The sequence below is a fragment of the Hemicordylus capensis genome, chromosome 5 (assembly GCF_027244095.1).
Source record: "Hemicordylus capensis ecotype Gifberg chromosome 5, rHemCap1.1.pri, whole genome shotgun sequence".
Lineage (NCBI taxonomy): Eukaryota > Metazoa > Chordata > Lepidosauria > Squamata > Cordylidae > Hemicordylus > Hemicordylus capensis.
In genome coordinates, this window is record NC_069661.1 from 202,539,343 (window position 1) to 202,559,511 (window position 20,169).

The following is a 20,169-nucleotide window of genomic DNA, read 5'->3' on the forward strand; positions in this document are numbered from 1 at the left end:
TGTCGTCTTGCTATTGGCTGGCGCAGCCTGACGTGCTTGTTTCCATGACGTAGGTGGGTCGGGCTGAGGCGTTTGATGAGGCCCGGCGGGCTCCGGGTCGTTGACTTTGCCACGAGTGGCTCCCTGGGGACGGAGGAAGAGGGGCGCGCTCTGCCCCTCCCCCGCCCGTCCACATCCCCGCCCCCTCCTTGTCTTGACCCTCCGCCACGGAGCGAGCCGACGGAGCGGGGTGCCTGCCCGGCGCCCGCGCGGGCAGATCGCTACGCCTCAATCCAGGCTGCGAGGGGGAAGTGGGAGGGGGCAGGCAGCCGAGGTCGCGGTGGGTCAGCTGGCGAGTGTAGAAACCTCGACTTCTCCAAGGGGTCACGACAGCTCCGCACCGCCGCCGGAGAGCAGGGCACGGCGGCGGCCGCTCACGTTTCGAGCGGTCGCGGTGGTTCTGACAGCCTGAAAGGGAAGGCGGCTGATGAGGAACGTGCCTGAACGATGGGGCACGTTGGTTGTGAGGGAGAAAGCGCAGGAGGCGGAGGCGGCTCATATTATCCACCCAGAGACACGCTACAAAGACTCCCACGGGCCTCCCACGGGGCTGGTGGTTACAGGCTGGGAATGGGGACGGGGTGGGGGGGGGGCGGCCGGTCCCCGTCACCCAGGCACATGGTGATGAGCGAGCGGATTTATAGCTCTGCCGCCTGCCATGTCCTTTCAGTCAGAACAGAGATGACGACTCCCGCCTCTTCGCTTTTAGTCACTTCCTCGCCTTGTTCCAAGAAGTAGCTCAGCAGCCTTAACGGCAACGGTTACTTCTGAGTAGCCTCGCCGTAGTGCCAAGCAGGGTGCCTAAAGACACTGCGAAAGGCTGTCCCGCCTCCTTCACGGACCCGCTTGCTTAGGCTTTTAGAGCCGTTTGTGCCCAGCAGCCGCATCAGGACCTGCCACAGCCCAGCCCGAAACTCTTGCTATAAGTGTCATTCCCAAAAGCCGTCCGTGGATGCAAATACTACGTGGGAACTGCCTCTTTGGTTTCCCACAAGCATTGCGTTCCAATGAAAGCAGAGGTAAGAAAAGGGATGCCGTGAGAGTTTCCACTATTCACATTTCAAGGAGAATCCTGCAGGTCTTTCCCCCCCTCCTCCCACTTGGTGGGGGTGGGGGTGGGGGAGGTCAGGTATTATACATTCACAATTCAGATTGTGCCCAGTTTGCTTGAAGGTCCCTGTATGTGTGTGTTTTTGCGCTGTGTCTGGACTATCTAAAGTTAGATGGTAATCTCCGATGTGGCAAGAAGTAGGAGGCTGACTTCCTCTTCATAGTCCTAAAATCGGGTATGATATAATACAAGACAAAACAGGGACAACATTACTACAACCATACACGTTGTGTGCGATTACAACGTTATGGAGCACATCATGATTTGGCTTGCACTAGACTAGCCATCATATTTGTGCCTGCCTAGACATAGCTCCCCCGAGTTTGAGAAGCTCAAGGTGTATTTCATCTGTTCCACCCACCTCCAGCTCATTGGCACACAAAGAATGCAGATGCGTCTACCTGGTCACAGTGTTCACATCCTGGCTTTCATAGGGCCTGTTTGTCCATCTGGATCCTCTTTTTTTCTTCCTTTTTGCCTTTCCCATTGCTAAGTCCAAGTAGTATTGTGTTGCCTTGATCTTACATTGCTCCACCCCAATTGTCTTTTGAGCACACGGAGTAGAGTAGGAAACCACAAAATAGTAAAGTGCACAAACATAAGTCATGCACTCTGAAAAATTATCTCTTACCTAGTCTTGCTCCTCATAACTTTATCTACAACAACATTAACTATCCACAATGATAAGTGGATTAAAAGTAAACATGTAGGAAAGCCTGTAAAGTAAACAAAAACTGACTCATCCCATATCTGGAAGCCTAACCTATTAACTGAGCGCCCAACAGATAAGCTGCTGGAATTTGTGCTTGGTACTGCAGTTCAGAGGAATGATGTGAAATCTTGTCTTCTGACACTTCTCTGGTGTCTTTTCTAGCACTGGCACAGCTTCCTGAGATCCTCAGGAAACAAGACTAGGAGAATGTTTGCTCTCAACAATGGATGAAAGAGAAAAATATCCCCTTCTCTTAATTTTTCCTAATTGTAAAGAAGCAGAGAGAGACTCATTTGTTCTCTTTAGTCCAGTCGATAGCACGAAGAAAAAGAGCAACAGAAACAGAACAACAACAAAAATAACTAGGCATTTTCTAACTGCATGACTAGTTAGGCAGTGATAAATAAGCCCAACAGTTAATGGGAGCCTACATCAGTACTTACATAAGAACAACCCTGCTGAGTCAGGCCCAAGGCTAATCCACCATCCTGTTTCATACAGTGGTCCACCAGATGCCTCTGGGAAACCCACAGGCAAAAGCTAAGGGCATGCCCTTTCTCCTGCTGTTGCTCCCCTGCAACTGGTATTTAGAGGCATCTTGCCTCTTAGGCTGGACATATAGCCCTCCGACTAGTAGCCATTGATAGACCTCTCCTCCATGAATTTATCTAAACCTTTCTTAAAGCCATCCAGGCTGTTGATTGTCACCACCACATTTTGTGGGAGAGGATTCAATAGGTTAATTATGCATTATGTGAAAAAATACTTCCCTTTGTCAATGCTAAATTTCTTGGCACTTTCCCCTCAATCATCTTTTTTTTAAACTAAAAACCCCAGGTCTTGTAGCCTTGCCTTGTAAATAGCTCTCATAAACAGATTCTAGGCCTCTGATCATCTTGGTTGCCCTCTTCCACGCAATCTCCAGTTCTATAATGCCAGTCCCCGCTGCCGCGCCAGCGCAATGAGGCGGGGTGCGGGGTTGTGCCCCTGTCACACGAGGCAGGCACAGGCACCATCTTGCCTCCCCCTCCACATGACGGGCCAGCCAGTGAGGGAAGAAGGTGGGCTGATTGGGTCCCGGCCACCTTCATTTTGAGCAGTCGCTCTGCAGCTTGGGTGTTGGGTAGGTAGTTTGATTAACGGTGTTCAGCAGGAGGGCAGTTTGGGGTGAGGGAGGGCAAGGAACAGCCCTTCAGGGTTTTTGCGTCCCGCGGGGTTGGGAATGGCCCCTGCTAAGGGGTATGGCTCGACTCACGAGCTCAGAAATTTGCGGCTTGAGTTGGAGGTAGGTCGGGTTGCCACCCCCCATGGGGGGGGGAACCTCACAATGAGAGGAAGTTAGAATCTGGCACCTGACCGAATTAATATTCGGCCCTTCGCTCTGGTGTGAGACGGCCCTACTTAGGAGGCGGTCCCACATGGGAAGAGTACCCACACTCTAGTTAGTCAGGTACCTCATTATAGGTCTTAGTCTGCTGTACATTAATAAAGTGGCCCTATTTTACTACAACTAAGCATGTCCTGTTTTCATTGGGGCTGGGGGTGCAATGTCCTTTCTGAGATATGGTGACCAGAACTGTACACAGTACTCTAAATGTGGCCACATCATAGTTTTGTATAAGGGCATTATAATAGTAGCATTCTTATGTTCAGTCCCCTTCCTAATGATTCCATGCATGGAATTGGCCTTTTCACAGTTCCTGCACAACACTGCTAACTAGCTGTCCACCATGACCCCAAGATCCCTTTCTTTCACTAGCCACCAACAGCTCAGACCCCATCAGCGTATATGTCAAGTTGGGGTTTTTTGCTCCAATATGTATAACTACATTTGCTAACATTGAACCACATTTGCCACTTTGTTGCCCACTCTCCAGTTTGGATAGATCCTTTTGGAGCTCCTGGCAATCTGTTTTGGATTGCACTACCCTCAGTAGTTTGATGTCATCTGCAAATTTGGCCACATTGCTATTTACCCCAACTTCTAGATCATTTGTGAATAAATTAAAAAACACTGGTCCCAGTACAGACCCCTGGTGGACACCACTTCTTACTTACAATTTAGAGAACTGTCCGTGTATACCTACCCGCTTTTTCCTGTCCTTCAACCAGTTACAAATCCACACATGAACCTGTCCCCTTACCCCATGACTGCAAAATATTTTCAAGAGTCTTTGATGAGGAACTTTGTTGAAAGCTTTTTGGAAGTCCATGTATACTATGTCAGCTGGGTCACCTTCATCCATACACCTGTTGATACTCTCAAGGAACTCCAAAAGGTTGGTGAAGCAAGATTTCCCTTTGCAGAAGCCAGCACCTGTTCTTCCATATGCTTAACAATTTTATCCTTGAGAATACTTTCCACCAGTTTGCCCAGAACAGACATTAAGCTAACTGGCATGTAATTTCCTGGATCCCCCTGCATTTATTTTGAAAACCAGCGTTACATTGGCTACTTTCCAGTCCTCTGGTACAGAGCCTGATTGTAGGGATAAGTTACATATTTTTGCAAGGAGGTAAGCAATCTCACATTTGAGTTATTTAAGGACTCTCGGGTGGATGCCATCTGGTTCTGATGATTTGTTAATTTTTAAGACTTCCAAGCAGTTTAGAACGTCACCTCTCATCTCCTCTATCTGACTCTGTTCTTTAGCCTCTGTCCCTCTGAACTGAGAACCTTTCTCAGTTCAGGCACAGGTATACACTCAGAGTCCTCCTCTGTGAAGACAGATGTAAATAACCCATTTATCTTCTCTGCAGTCTCCATATCCTCCTTAGTAATCCCTTTCACTCCCTCATCATCTAATGGTCCAACCGCCTCCCTGGCAGGTTTGGTGCTTCTGGTGTATTTAAATAAGTTTTTGTTATTCCCCTTGATGCTTTTAGTTAAATGTTCCTCAAACTCTCTTTTTGCATTCCTTATTGTCTCCTTCCATTTCTTCTGCCAGAGTTTGTGTTCCTTTCTGTTCTCTTCATTTGGGCAGGCCTTCCAATTTCTGATGGTAGTTTTTCTCTCCCCTTTATAGCTTCCTTGACTTTACTTGCTAGCCATGCTGGCATCCTCCTAGACTTGGTTTTACCTTTCCTCCTTTTTGGTATATATTCTAACTGGGGTTCTGTTATTGTGGTTTTAAATAAACTCCATGCATTTTGGAGCAAAGTGACTCTCCTGATTTTCCCTATCAGTTTCCCCTCCCCACCAAACTCCTCATTTTAGAGAAGTTTCCTTTTCTGAAGTTCAAAGTGTCTGTGTTAGACTTGCTTGGCAATTCTCTCCCTGCACATATGCTGAATTGGGACACACGATGGTCACTGTTCCCTAGTGGTCCCATGACACTGACGTCTCACACCAGGTCTTGGGCACCACTCAGGATTAAGTCCAAGGTTGCCTTGTCTCTGATTGATTTCATGACCAACTGTTCTAGGGCACTTAAAGTTAGAGTGAGTGACATAAGATACCTTATCCACTAGTTTCTAAAGTGAAAATAATGAATATGATTAAAATAATGAATATGATTAGATCAATATGATTAGATCTGTTAGAACCTTTTGGACAGCATCTGGACTAAGCACCATTAAAATCAATGAGACAATCATGACTAACTTAAGTCCCATTTATTTCAATGGGACTTAGTCAGGATTTAGTCATTATCCATTCTGTATAATGAACACTTACCCATTATACATAATGGGTACCATTTACATTCCTGTTGGCTTCTTCAATTTTTTAAGTACAAGCTTTAAGACTGCTTACAGTTTCCTCATCAAAGACAGGTAGTCAGAACAACATTTATTTATTCCCGTTTGAACATATCCAGGTTTGTGGTATGGTTCATCACCATATCCTAGAGTAACATTACACACACACATACACACATATGAGCAAGCTTATTTCTTAACTTGCTATTTGCCATGGGGCCTGTCCTGTAGTGTCCCAGTCTCAAGCATGGCAACTGGGACTGGGGTTTTGGAAGCTATGGTAATAGGTGGGGTGTTCAAGGAAGCGGAGGCAGGCTTTTATAGTGATATATAAAACCAACATTTGAGTCAGTATAAATAATCCAAGTCAAAAAGATCCTATCAGAACTATTATCATACTATGTTATTGTTCTTTTGGCTTGGTCTCATTCTCTACTACTCGTTCTTATTTGACCTAAGTTTGCCACTTCTCAAAAGACCTTCTTTAGAGAATACAATCAAACAAGCAGAGCCAGTACCGTATTTGTCTTTTGACTGAACACAGCTAAATATTACCATGCATCAGATATATTTAGGTCAATTGAAAAATCAAAACAATGCAACAGGCACATCCTGCAGTCTAATTTATGTGATTCTCTTGCATGTCTTCTCAGCAGGAGAAAATAGAGAGACATCACAGATCATACAGCATTCTCTTTCTTTCCCTCTGCAGCTCAGTGTCCTCATCTGTGCTGATCATTGTAGCTCAGCAAGAGTTCCCTAGATACTTGAAAATTCCAGAACAGAGCTTTCTGAGACTGGCAGATATATTCCATTCAGTTCATCATGTTCTAGCTCCTAGACCGAAACCTTAGCCATGAAAAGCTAATGAGATGCATTCTTAAAGTCAAGGCATTGAACCAGGGAATCTAGATCCCTTTGGAATGTCACGTACTCTTTTTGCTACAATTTTGCAAAGGAAATAATGATATCCTTTGACTCCACATAAATCGAAGACAAAGATGGGAGGTAATTCAGATATACAATTCCACACATTTACTTGAAGCCTTAAAATATGGATGAATTCTCACCTACATATACCATATAGATATCTGTAAATTTTGTTTGTATGGTGTCCCCTGTCATGTTTACAGGTTTTTATGGAGTCATTTCAGGTTACCCCACATACTGACAACATTTAAAAATAGTTTGATGGTTGATTTTAGGGCAATAAGATTTGTAACTATGTTAACTAAAATGGGTCCTTGAATGAGTGCCTGTGTGTAACGTGTAGCATTGTGCATACAGAAACCCCATGGGCTTCTGTGTAGTAAAAGCACATTCTTATTGATGTGTTTGAAGCTTTGGGAAATTTTATAGCAGGATTGGCCTGTTTTTCACACAGAGACAGTGAGATAATGAAAACGCAGCAGCAGTAACTCTAATTGACAGAGCCTTACTCTAACATACTTTGTCTAATAGTTAATCCAGCACTGTATATGTCTTGCCAGTCTGCAAAAGGCAAGGAAAATACTACAAATTAGTAGAGCAAATCAGTATAAATCCTTTCTTAAGCTCAGTATGGCAAGAGTGTTTGCATAGCTTTACCTTTTAGAGACTTTGCTCTAGTATTTCTAAAGTGGAATTTATAATCATATTACAAAATCTAGAAGTGGAATGTTATAAGATTAATCTGACATGGTTGCCTCAACCTTCTTTTATTACTCCTTTATTGCTCTGCCCATGGCAGACAGAAAAGAGAGTTTATCACATAATACTTTCCTCTTGGGTAAGTGGGAGTAGAGATTACTGTCTCCGCATTAGCTTCTTGCCAGCAAGATTAGTTTGCCATAATTAATTGGTACACAAAATAATTTACTCCTTTTCTGAGCTGAACTGCTATACTTGAGCCCAAAGGCTTCATGGAATATCTCCTAGAGAGCTGTAATGGTAAGATGCACAGTCTATTGGGAAATTCTTCTGTGGAAGCCCTGTTGAAATGAACCCAAGACTAGCATTTTAGTTTTCTTGTGCAACTTCCATTCACTTCAATGTGGCTTGCACTGGGAACTTCCTGTGAATTTATGGCCATGATTTTGACCAAAACCTGTCCTCCTGAACCAGTGTACATCCTTGAGAAGTCATGTCTCTCTAGAAATGCTTGGGGAAATCTTGTGATGGGATAATTTGGTGTGTCTTCCAAAATTAAATGGTAAATGGCATTCTTTTGTATAAAGCTGTGTTCTACACTTAAGAGCCAATCAATATGTTAGAAATTGTATACATTTCCATACCTTCTGTGACACTGCTTTAAAATGTCTCCTTTTTGGAGCAAAGTAACCATCAGTATGAGCCCTATTCAGATGTGCAATCAGTGTACAGATGTGTACTCATGTGTACAGATCTGTACATATATACAGTTACTAACATGTTACGCTGAACCCATGTACAGCAAAACACTTCCTATCTATACCATGCATTTGCGGGATCTGTACCCAGGTGAACACATGTACAATCGTTCACACACACACACACACACACACACACACACACACACACACACTTACATGAGTACAGACAGTGTAATGTCTGAATAGGACTATGGTGTTGATCATATCTCACTTATTCAGAATCACATATGTAATACTGGAAAATGTCTCCCGATTGGCAAGCCAGCTGTACTGGATTTTAAGAGTTTCACTGTTTGCCAAATGAATAGTCCTGCAGCATTGGAAGCCAACTATAACTCCCAAAATTGAGCACTGAGTAGGGGATTTTTTTGGTTCAGACAAGAAGTACAGGTACCATTTAAGAAAATATCCAGCCCTGAGCACTTGCTGGACTTCCTAGACGTTTTAGCGACTGATTATTAAACGGTTTTCTCTCTTCCTCTGCATATAAGTAAAGATAATTCTTCTACCTTTCCCCCCTCTAGGGTTAGGACAAGTATGGGGAAAGAGGGAAATTGCGTGTGGAACTCTTTGATATTGTAAGTTGTTAAAACTATTAACATTTAGATTTAACAGAGAGGCTCTTTTTCTCTTTGTAGCCATGGGAGACAAACTATTCTGACCTCTAGCCTTTATTGAGTTACACCCTGCCAATCTGACTAAACAAAATTTACCTGGTGTTCATATTATTTAGATTTCTCTCATATTATTTTGGTGTTCATATTATTTTGATTTTTATGTCATATGTAGAGATGCCACTTGCATCTATATATATGATGTTCTACTGATGTTCAGACAAAATATTGTCAGGGAGTGAACATAGGGTAGGGCAGAATCAGGTGCTAGTGGAGGAAAGATCAAAGTGAGGATAGCATCACTAAAGAAAAACTACTAACAACTGGGTGAATATAGATTATCACTTCCCAAAGGGTATTTTACTACTAATGATCCACAAGCACAAAATGTAGGAGTTTTTAAAATTTTGGTTTTTATTTGTTTCATTTTCTTTTCGCTCTGATCTTGTTTCCATTTTAAAATTAATTTTATTTTTAATGTGATTTAAAAAAAAAAAAAGTAACAGTAACTTCTAGCAGGAGCCCCACCATACAGCTGCCTCCTTGCAGCAGTTATTTTATTTGTCTATATGCCCCAGAATGCAGAATCATCTTAGGCAGTAGGAGTAAAACAAAGTTCTGCTTATGTTATGCTACTAATGGCCAGTACGTTCTGGTTAAATAGGGCATACAGGGAAAATATCATTCAAGTATGCATCCCTGGTAGACACCTCAGGGCTATTTCAGTTAATTTCCATCTGCTGAGGTGTCTACCAGGGATGCATACTGGCCCCATCCTTGTTGATATTTAAATTAATTTGCTTATTCTTTGACTACAATCTTCATGCTCTAAACCTTTTAAATCTACATGCTCTAAATAGGTGACTTGATCAGAGATGCATCTGGCAGAAATTCATCAGGGGCATCTCTAGGAAGTGATTAGGGAAACTGCACCTGTTAAATGTCTGCTTGGATGCATCCCTCCCCCCCCCCAGCCCAATGTCCAACTGAAAGACCAAGGCAAAGTGTGGGTGCATGGAGCCTCATTTCTAAAACCACCATCGAGGTCATTCACAAGACCAGGCGGGCGGGGCGGGCAGGCGGTGGGGGAGACTGGTTGTACTCACCTTCCCTCCAGATGGGCACTGACTCCTGCTGGGAGCATGGAGTGCGCTCCCAGATGATCTGCACTGCATATCCCACAATGTACCATGTGACAAGTGCAATGCATTGCAGAATTCCCCCCAAGAGATGGGCATTCTAGGTGCCCATCTCTGTGTCTACTGGGGCTGAACATAGTCCCAGTGAACACATGACCCCGGAGCCTGGATTAAAGGCTCACTCGCGCCATTAAACGCGCTAGTTGGCACTGCCCCAGTGGGATTGGGCCCGATCTTGGCAGTTTTTACACACAGCTTAACCCAGGCTGGGCTTCCCTATCCTGAGTTAGGGTGCATGTGAGAATAGCCTCATCATGTACCAAAAGCCACTGCAGCGGGGGATTCTGGGAGTTGTAGTCAACATCATCAGGGAATCCCTCTTAGAGGGAACAATGATACCTGCCTGTACAAAGTCTTTGTAGCTTATATGTTGGGCACTTTAACTTGCAATTTCCATTCTTTTTAGGGCATGAGTGAAAATGTAAAGCAGCTTAACTCTCATTTTAAACCGAAGGTTTTTGGATAACTGATATAAAATACATAGAAACTATAGTTGTAAAAGGCAATTGGCAAATGTGTTGATTATGGGACAGATTCAGTAATCTGCCTTATGAATCATAGAGTGACTTCTATCTGGAAAATAGTACAATGAATCACTTCCATACCACTAAGTATGAAAGTAGACACAATCACTCCCAAGCATCCTCTCCAACCTGATTTAAAGACAGCTCCATGGTATTCAGATGAACTACAGGAGCTGAAGCAGCAAGGTAGATGACTAGAGCGCAAGTGGAAGAAGACTTGGTGCGAATCTGATCGGGCACAACACAGAGCACATTTGGAGATCTGTGCTCTGGCAGTGCAGGTGGCAGAGAAGTGGTTCTTTTCTGCCCTTATTGCTTCTGCAAATCCACGTCCATCTGAGTTGTCTAGGGTTGTGAGTGGGGCAGGGGGCTAGTATGTACCCCCTCCCCCTTGAATTTGAACTTGGAACTATCAGTCACTTGCTGTGACTTTTTAATGACTTTTTTTGCAGATAAAATCTCTCCTATCTGGGCCATGCTGGATTCCACAGTTACTGCAGAGTCTATTGTGGAGATGTCGAGCAACTCCTCTTATGAGATAAGATTGGATCATTTCAGTTTGTGACTCCTGATGAAGTGGACAAACTGCTTTGGACTGTGCATCCTACAATCTGTTCCCTTGACCCTTGCCCAACTTGGCTTATCTCATCTGGTAATCATATTAGTGAGGGTCTGGTAAATATTATAAATGCTTCTGTGAGGGAGGGCAGGATGGCTCCTTGTCTTAAGGAGACTATTATTAGACCACTTTTGAAGAAACCTGCATTGGATCCCTCAGAGTAATAATAACTGTCATGAGATCTGGCTTAGAGGTCTCTGATTTGACTGCATTATCTGCATCGTGTGTTAATAGGTCCTGGGGCCAAGCTACAATACCAATACTGAGGTTGGGAAACAGACATAATATAGCAGCATCCCCTCCTTTCCCAACATATGTCACATGAAAAATTAGATTGAACAGAAGACTTTAATGTATATTTAAAACAAAAACTACTAGTAGACTTAGTGTAATCCTGCTTGCTAATACTGAAAGTGGTAGATTCAGACAACCATTTTCCCCTCAAGAGTAAGCTGTCTTAAGCAGACCAATAAGTGATTGACATTGCATCATGTTCTTTTAACACATTACATAGTCAAATAACCCATTTTTGACAGAGTCTCTGTGTGGCCCTATCCACCCCCAGCACAGTACTGGCTGGGGGGTATCCCTATCCACCCCCAGCACAGTACCTCCAGTGACTGTTGCTGGTGTCTGTCTTATGTTTCTTTTTAGATTGTGAGCCCTTTGGGGACAGGGATCCATCTTATTTATTATTTCTTTGTGTAAACTGCCCTGAGCCATTTTTGGAAGGGCAGTATAGAAATCGAATGAATGAATAAATAAACAAATAATTGCCTGACAGGCAGAAATTTAACAGATGCCTTCCCATCACTTCATTTCCTTGAACTTCATTGTTGGAATTTGCCTATTGTGTAGCTGTTAAAGTCATAGGAGACCTGCCTGGGGGGAGGGGGGCAAAGAAGAAACTATCCCTTCAACTAGGACACTTTCAGATGTTATTTCCAAACACCTTGTTACTTGCAAAGGTTGATATTCCTCTGGAAAAAACTTGCTGACTGAATCCAACATTCCAGAAAAAAGGTAGGGCAGTAGTTAATAGAGAATTTTCCTCCTTTTTCTTGCTCTGTCTTCCCATATACTACTCTATGTATATGGATAGTAGAAGAATGCTGTTGAATTAAACTGCCTCTATGAGTAAGATAGAAACTTTGTTTGTAATTTTATAGAGACATTAGTTAGAGATAAACACGCTGACTCCCACACTCAAATTAATCTCCATATGTTCCGTTATCACAGTCACACATGCACACAAACACACACATAAATGAGAAACCTGCAGGAAACAATTATAGTTCTGCTACAATAACGTTTCCTTGAAGGTGCTAATTTTCCATTAACATATTTAACTTTCATAACCTCACTAATAACTACCTACAAAATCTATACATTTCATACCAAACAATAGTATCTTTGCTTCTCAGAAAATGTTTAACAGAAACAAAACAAAGTGAACTTACAGACTAATAGGACCCTGTTACCTAATAACACCCTGTTACCTTCAGAAGCTCTCCTCTGTGTATACCTGCTATCTGAAGCATGGAACATAGTGACTGGGAAGAGAAATTTGTGAAATCCTATCTATGGAATGTTCTCCCAGGGAAGCTTATCTACTGCTTGTTGTCTTTTTGGCACCAGGGAAAGATCTTTTTATTTTCCCAGGCTCCTTAATTTCTGAAGAAAACTCTTTTATGCTGCTGTTTTTAACCTGTTTTATCTGTTATGTCTTGATTACTGTTTTGTGTTGTTTCTAGATTTTTATTACTGTGTTGTAAATGGGGTGTGCAAGACAAAATTGGTTTTGTGTCACTACTCGTTCTTCGATGTGGTCTCTGTCTTTTACACCAATGGGTTCTGCGCCTGCGCAGAGACCTTGTTGGAACCTAACAAGCTCAATTCTCTTGATTCAGGTGGGAACCCCGCCTTCAGCCGCTATATGCGGCTGCGCCACTCCTCATCCCTTCAGTCTTTGTCGTCTGCGCTTCAGTAGACATCATGGAATCTTCAGCTCGGCAACAAGTTGGACTAGTCCTTGAATCTTCTTCTTGTTTTCTCCTGTTTTCCCCTGTTTTTACTCTATTATTGTTTATCTTGCACAGTAGTGGCTTTTTCTTGTTTTTATTTTTACGCGCCCCCCCCCGTGGCCGGCGGGTCAGCACCTACCATTTATTCCTAAGAAGAAGACGCCCTCACCAGTTCTTTCTTCTGAGGCCCCACTGGCTAAGAAACCGATGTTGGCTTCTTTGGGGCATGGTGCAACAGTTGTGGACCAAGTGTTGCAAGGTCTCCTCCAATACCAAGTTCTTCGGGCCCTTGCCAACCAAGTTCCCCAGTGGCCTCAGTGTCTCCTAGTCAGACACCTGACTGTACCCCCACAGGTTGGGAACTGTCGGTAGCAACCGACAAGCAAGAATATGCTATATCGGAAGACAGACCCTATTCACCGGACAAGCCTGCTGCAAATGCGTTGTGGCTGCCTCAGTGTCGTTCGTCTCCCATGCGCTGCATGGAGCACCTCCCTCTTAGGGATCTGAGAGCACGTTGGGACTTGGAAGAACGCTCCTCTGAATACAGATCCGGAAGAGACTGGGATCGATGTGAGCCTGCGTACATGGATCGATACTGTGTCCCTGCACGACATTCCTCATAGGTAGAGGATGAACCCTCTTATGGAGAATGGCACAGAGACTCCGTCATTTATAGACATTATCTCTCGGATTATCATTCAGATGGTTCAGACTATGGGAAGCCCTGGTACGGGTCTTGGTACCGAGAGGAACCTGCTTATGGGGGAGCCAGGACTATTCATAGTTGGCACGAGATCCTTCACATTCAGAAGGGAGACCTCGCTCTCCTCAAATGGGCTTATGGGACCGTCCTGAGAAGCATGGATTGCCCTCTGAAATTCCAGTCCAATCTTCAGGATCAAAACCTACCCCAGTACCGCCGGTGGAGGCAGATGGGCCAGTACCGGACACATTGGAAAGCCAAACGGATTCCACAGCTGTCCCTCTGGCATTGGCCCAGGACTCTTTGGCGCCTCCCAAGTTGGATAGTGAGAGCGAGATGCTGTTTCCCTGGGATTTGCCCTCTGGACAATCAATCAGACTCTAAGCCTGTGTCTCCATCAGAGGACCTTAAACAATACTCAGCCTCTGTGGCCCACATGGCCTCTGCCCTAGGTGTGAGCCTAGGCATGGTGGGTCAAGACTCATCATTTGGAACTCTGTGCCACTTTCCAGGTCTCCCCACCATGCTGGATGATTATGACCGACATGTTGGAGTGGCCACTTGAGTGGCCATTGGACGTCAACAGAGAAAGGTCGACACATCAATTAACTAGAGCTGTTGGCCATATTCCATGCCCTAAGAGGTTTCTTACCCATAATTGCGGGTTGTTCAGTGACAATCCAAACTGACAATACGATGGCGAAAGCCTATATAAATCAGCAGGGAGGCACGACCTCGAGGAGCATCCTGTTCCTTTCGCTTGACCCACAGCATTGCTGTGTGGCACATGCGGTGACACCTCATGCAGTCTACATCCAGGGGACCCTGAATGTCCAAGCGGACACATTGAGCAGGCTGACAATGGTCTCCCATGAGTGGTCCTTGGACCAGGGTGTCCTCTGGGACATATTTGCCATGTGGGGTGCTCTGGCTCTGGATGTCTTTGCATCTCGGGGTAATGCTCAGTGTGCCCTCTGTTGCTCCAGGGGAGGGGAAGGCGAGGGCTCTCGGGGCGATGCTTTCGTCCTGTCCTGGATAGGCCTCTTCCTTTACTTGATTCCTCCATTTCCCTTCATTCCAAAGATTCTGTGCAAACTGAGGGAGGACCAAACCAGAGCCATCCTGATAGCCCCCTGGTGGCTCAGGAGGCCTTGGTTTGTGACTGAGGTGGCTGGCAGTGATTTGTGTGCGCCTCCCCGCTCTACCTTGCCTGCTGTCACAGGAGAGAGGTTGGGTGCGCCATCTGAACGTCCAGTTCCCTGCTCTTGACGGCCTGGAAGATCCAACCGGCTTCCCAATGAGGCTCAGAGACATTCTGCTTGCGGCTAGAAAGCCATCAACAAGGAAGTCATATGGACATAAATGGACACGTTTCTTTTCCTTTACTACTCAAAATGGGTTTGATGTTCTTAACCTATCTGTTCAGAATGTTTTGTATCTATCTGTTATATCTGAAAGAGTCTGGTTTCAAGCTCTCCTCCCTTAGGGTACATTTAGCAGCCATTGTGGCGCATTCGTCAGCCACCCAGGTTTCCTGGTTTAAGGACCCGATGGTTAAAAATTTCCTGAAGGTTTTATCCCACGTTTTCTCGGATGACCCTGTTATGTCACCGGCTTGGGACTTGTTGGTGGTTTTTGCTGGTTTGCGACAACCTCCCTTTGAGCCTTTGGCTTCAATTGACCCTTGTCTCCTGACATGGAAGGTTGCCTTCTTGGTGGCGATCACCTCTGCTAGGAGGGTGAGTGAACTGCGGGCCCTGAAGATTGATCTGCTGTACCTGCAGTTTCACAAAGTTAAGGTGGTATTCCAACTGGATGTCAAATTCCTTCCAAAGGTGGTTTCTATGTTTCATCATTCCCTGCCACTCGTATTGCCCATATTTTTCCAAAACCCGTCCTCTGATGCAGAGCACAGGTTGCATCATTTGGATGTTAGTAGAGCATTGTCCTTCTATGTCCAGAGGTCGGCAGAATGGAGGAAAACTCCTCCTCCTGTTTGTTCTCTATGATGGGCCCCTCAAGGGTTAGGGTTTCTGCTGAGTTTCTGCTCAGTCCCTATCTAGGTGGATCATTTCTACCATTGAACTTTGCTACAAATTAGCACATAAACAATTGCCTGTGATAATTAAGGTGCATTTGGTTAGGTCCATGGTGGTCTCTGTTGCCTTTGATCGTGCAGTCCCTTTGGACACTATCTGTCAAGCAGCTACTTGGGCTTCACCCCCATTCCTTTATTCATCATTATGCTATTGATGCCAGGGCACGGAATGATGCTAGGTTTGGCAGGACTGTCCTGCAATCTATTTTCAGTTGATGTACTTCATTTCTTGAAATAAATACTTCTGGATGATTGCATATTGTTTGTTTATTCCCTCCACCTTAGGTGCTAGCTTGTTATGTGCCCATTGGTGTAAAAGACAAAGAGCACATCGAAGAACTACAGGTTGCTTACCTGTAACTTTGGTTCTTTTAGTGGTCATCTGTCCTTTTACACACCCTCCCCCCCTCCCCGCTGGGTCTACTTTAGGCAGACTCTGTGACTGATGGGATGTGGAGTGGCGCAGCCGCATATAGCAGCTGGGGGCGGGGTTCCTGCTTGAATCAGAAGAATTGATCTTGTTAGGTTCCGACGAGGTCTCTGCGCAGGCGCATAGCCCATTGGTGTAAAGGGACAGAGGACCACTAGAAGAACCAAAGTTACAGGTAAGCAACCTGTTGTTTTCATCTCTTAAGATCTTGTTTGTATTTCTCTGTGTTTGTGGAAATTATGTTGATGTAATAGTGAATGCCTGCTTTTGTTTACAGATTCATCTGTTCGTTCCCAAAGTTTCAATGAGGAAAGCAGCTCCACTTTTCCTATCCCTGATGTTGCTGTTTTAAGCTTATTCTTTTAATCATAAAGCAATCCACATGAAATCTGCAGGCATTCTGTGATTCCTCCAAGTAACAACAGCTGCCAAATTTCAGGTAGATGGTACCAAGGGGATCCATTTCAGAAGATATTTTTAAAAGGTGGTCTCACTTGAGGAATCAGCTCAATTTCTTCTGCTCCTGATGATGCTGATGTGCAGCTATTCCACATGAAATTTTCAGGCATTGTAGGAATCCTTGAAGGGATAATTCCTGCCAAATTTTAGACATCTAGACCCAAAGGCCCTATTTTAGAGGACATTAAAATGGCACATAGACATAGCCTAACTGCTATCTAAACTAATGATAAATGGAAATAAAAATTGCAGTTGAATTTTTGCAAGCTTCATTCCTGCAAATAAACAATTTCACAATAAGGAGTACATCCAAGCCTCAATCTCCTGGAGAAAATGGTATGAAGAACAGTGACAGATCCATTTTTTGTACATGCAATTTGAAATTAACTGCTCCAGCTAACATAAAGGCAAGTCCCTATAAATACATGTCCCCAATAGCCTACAAAAGAAAATATATATAAAGTGCATTGGTAGAGAAGCACTGGAAAGTACTTAAAATATATAGCTTCAGCAAAAGACAATAAAAACCCTGCCAAACTAAATCAACATAAGAGAATCCAATTTCATAAACTCAGAATGAAATCAGGAAGGAAGATAGAGTGGGATCAAATCAATTTAAAACTGATTTTTTAAAAGAATAAAATGCTTTGGCTATAAGAAAACCAAAACCCCAAACATACTCAGAGAAATACACTGCTGAAATTAAAACCTTAAATGGATTTTTTAAAACAAAGCAAAGCATCAGACAAACCTGCAACACAGCTCTTCCATTCCTCATGATGCCCCTTGGCAGAAGAATGGCTAGATTACATATTGTCCCTCTGTTTTATGTTTCTGCACATCCCTCCCCTTGCCACCACTGGATGCTTTTCCACAGAACATTGTTTCCAAGCAACAATGTGTTAAGTGTATGACTAGAGAACATCGATTGTCAGTTTTCTTTCACTTTCTCTCTTTCTGTCTTCCTTCCTCTGTCCTGACCAGAATCTAATCTAAGGAAATGATGCAGATCCGAGTTCTGAAACAGAACACTATTAATTTTTAACTTTCTAATTTGTACCTTTAAAATTTGGTTTTAATCTGGTTCTTGTTTTAGTTAATTTGTATTAATGTATTGATTTCATATTTTTATATTTTATCTCTTTTAATTTTGTGTGGCACTCCAAACAGTAGTGCACTAGAGGGCCAGGGTATACATATTTTAAATAAATAGATTCAATTGAGGCTGGTTCATGGCAATTGAGTTTGGCTCAGATTAATGCCAGATAGAATAAAATTTGTTCTCTTTGTCATGCCTTAGCATTAATACAAAAAGGAATATACACCCTTACCTGTAAACCTCCATGGACATACTTTTATATTGAAGAGCACAATATAAACTGATTGCCTTGGCCAGTTATGTGCTATTCCTTCTGATCCAGCAGCAGCCCTGCTTTCTAACCACAGAAGCATGGTGACTTGTTCTTATTACTCAGCAACAAGTGCAATGTGATACTGGAGATTCCTCCAAAACTTGGAGGTCTGTTAAGGGCTGCTAACTAGGCAAAGAGGCACCTTCTTAATGAGGTGATTCTCTTTATTTAGCAGGGGGAGAGTAACTGGCCCTATCCACTCCCAGCACAGTACCTATTGTTGGTGTCTGTCTTATGTTTCTTTTTAGATTGCGAGCCCTTTGAGGACAGGAAGCGATCTTATTTATTTATTTATTATTTGTCTATGTAACCCACTTTGGACACTTTTATTAAAAAGCAGTATATAAATATTTGTTGTTGAAAGGCAGCTATACTTCGAGCCCTTTCTCATGATTAGTGAGAAAGGTCTCGAGGGAGAGTGGGGAGGAAGGCTGCTTGCACTTACCTAACCCCACAGACAATTCCTCTTCCCTGCCTGGATGGGTGGATCACCCATCCACATGATTGCTAGCCGCACTGAGGGTTGGGGGGGGGGGGCTGGGACGCTTTGTCCCAGCCCCAGGAACTCCCATAATACACTGCACTATGGTGTGGTGCATTATGGGGATTGCCCTGATGCCGGTTGTAATTAATTATATGTATATTTTTATTAATTTAAGCAGCTGGGCTGGCAGACGATCCAAAACACAAGGCTAAGAGAGCACTAGTTCTCTTAACCCATTTAAAAGCGTGGCTGGCTTGGCAGGTTTGCCGCCAAGGCACTGCTGGGATCGGGCGTGATCCCGGTGGTTCTCATGTGTAGGCAAGACCGGGCTCGGCTTCATTAGCTTGTTTTTGCCTGGGCATGAGAACAGCCTCATTCTTAGACAAAAAGCATCCATGATTAGGATCTCCTGAAAATGTTATTTTGCTAATTAGTAGCCCCACCCGACTGCTTTGAATATAAGGGGTATGGTGATCTGAGAGAGGTTTTAAGCCTTTCATCCTTTCCCGATGTAAATCCGTACGCTGAAACTGCTACCAGTCCTTCATGGAGTAGGGCAAGACAACAATAATCGCTGTACCTGTAATTTGCCCTTTGCAAAGCTAATAGCAACTTGCAAGGGGAAATTTACTTCAGGAAAAAGGAAAGGAAAGGTTGTGCCGTCGAGTCAGTGTCAACTCCTGGCAACCACAGAGCTATGTGGTTTTCTTGGTAGAATACAGGAGGGGTTTACCATTGCCTTCTCCTGTGCAGTATGAGATGATGACTTTCAGCACCTTCCTATATCGCTGCTGCCCGATATATTCCTGGAAACACACCAGCGGGGATTTGAACCAACAGCCTCTTGCTCTCTAGGCAGGTTGCTTCCCTGCTGTGCCATTAGATGGCAGGGAAAGGATTAAACACCCTCTGGATCCAGAGCATTATGTCCCCAATTTTCAAAGCATTCCTGTGGGACTGCTAAAAAGCAAAACATTATTAGGATCCCATGGGAAATCCTAATAAATAGATTGCTTGGGTAACCAAACCTCTAATAACAGATCTCCCAGGTAACCTTTAGTTTGTCCCTTACTAGTTTTGGAAGGGGCCAGGTGATCAGAAGCAGTATCCCTTCTAACCAGGCTGCAAACACACAGAAGCAGTGTGGATTATGGGAGATTCAAATTTCTGAGTACAATATCAGCTTCTAAAACAAGGTCAGCCAATGGGAGACATGAAGTGAGTGGCAGGGGGTGGGCAAAGGGGAGAAGACGACAAGATGAATGAACGTTTGTTTAACAAATTATATACCCCAAAAAACTTATGTCTCTGGGCGGTTTACAGTAAAAACAGTACAAACTAAAACATAAAAACAATTTAAAATTTAACACAGTGTTAAAACTGTTCTTAAAAAACTATTAGAAACTGTAAATCTAATTAAAAGCCTGGGTGAACAAATGTGTCTTAACTGCCTTTTAAAAAATTGTCAGAGATGGGGAGGCTCTTATTTCAACAGGAAGCACATTCCAAAGACTTGGGGCAGCAATGGAGAAGGCCCATCCCTGAGTAGCCACCAGTTGAGCCTGTGACAACTGTAGACGAACCTCTCAAGATGATCTCAAAGGGCAGTGAAGGTCATGGCAAAGAAAACATTCTCTTAAACACCCTGG

General features: G+C 43.8%; 1 long non-coding RNA gene across 2 annotated transcripts; it reads left to right on the forward strand.

Moving 5' to 3' along the window:
- The first annotated feature begins 63 nt into the window (after nt 1-63).
- Nucleotides 64-18,552, forward strand: LOC128325754 (uncharacterized). Of its 2 annotated transcripts, XR_008307602.1 has the most exons (4): nt 64-1,058; nt 8,476-8,529; nt 10,741-10,940; nt 16,443-18,552. It is a non-coding gene; the product is annotated as an uncharacterized LOC128325754 (long non-coding RNA). The 2 variants fall into 2 exon arrangements; XR_008307601.1 differs by lacking the exon at nt 16,443-18,552 and having other exon boundaries at nt 10,741-11,703.
- The last annotated feature ends 1,617 nt before the right edge of the window (nt 18,553-20,169 follow it).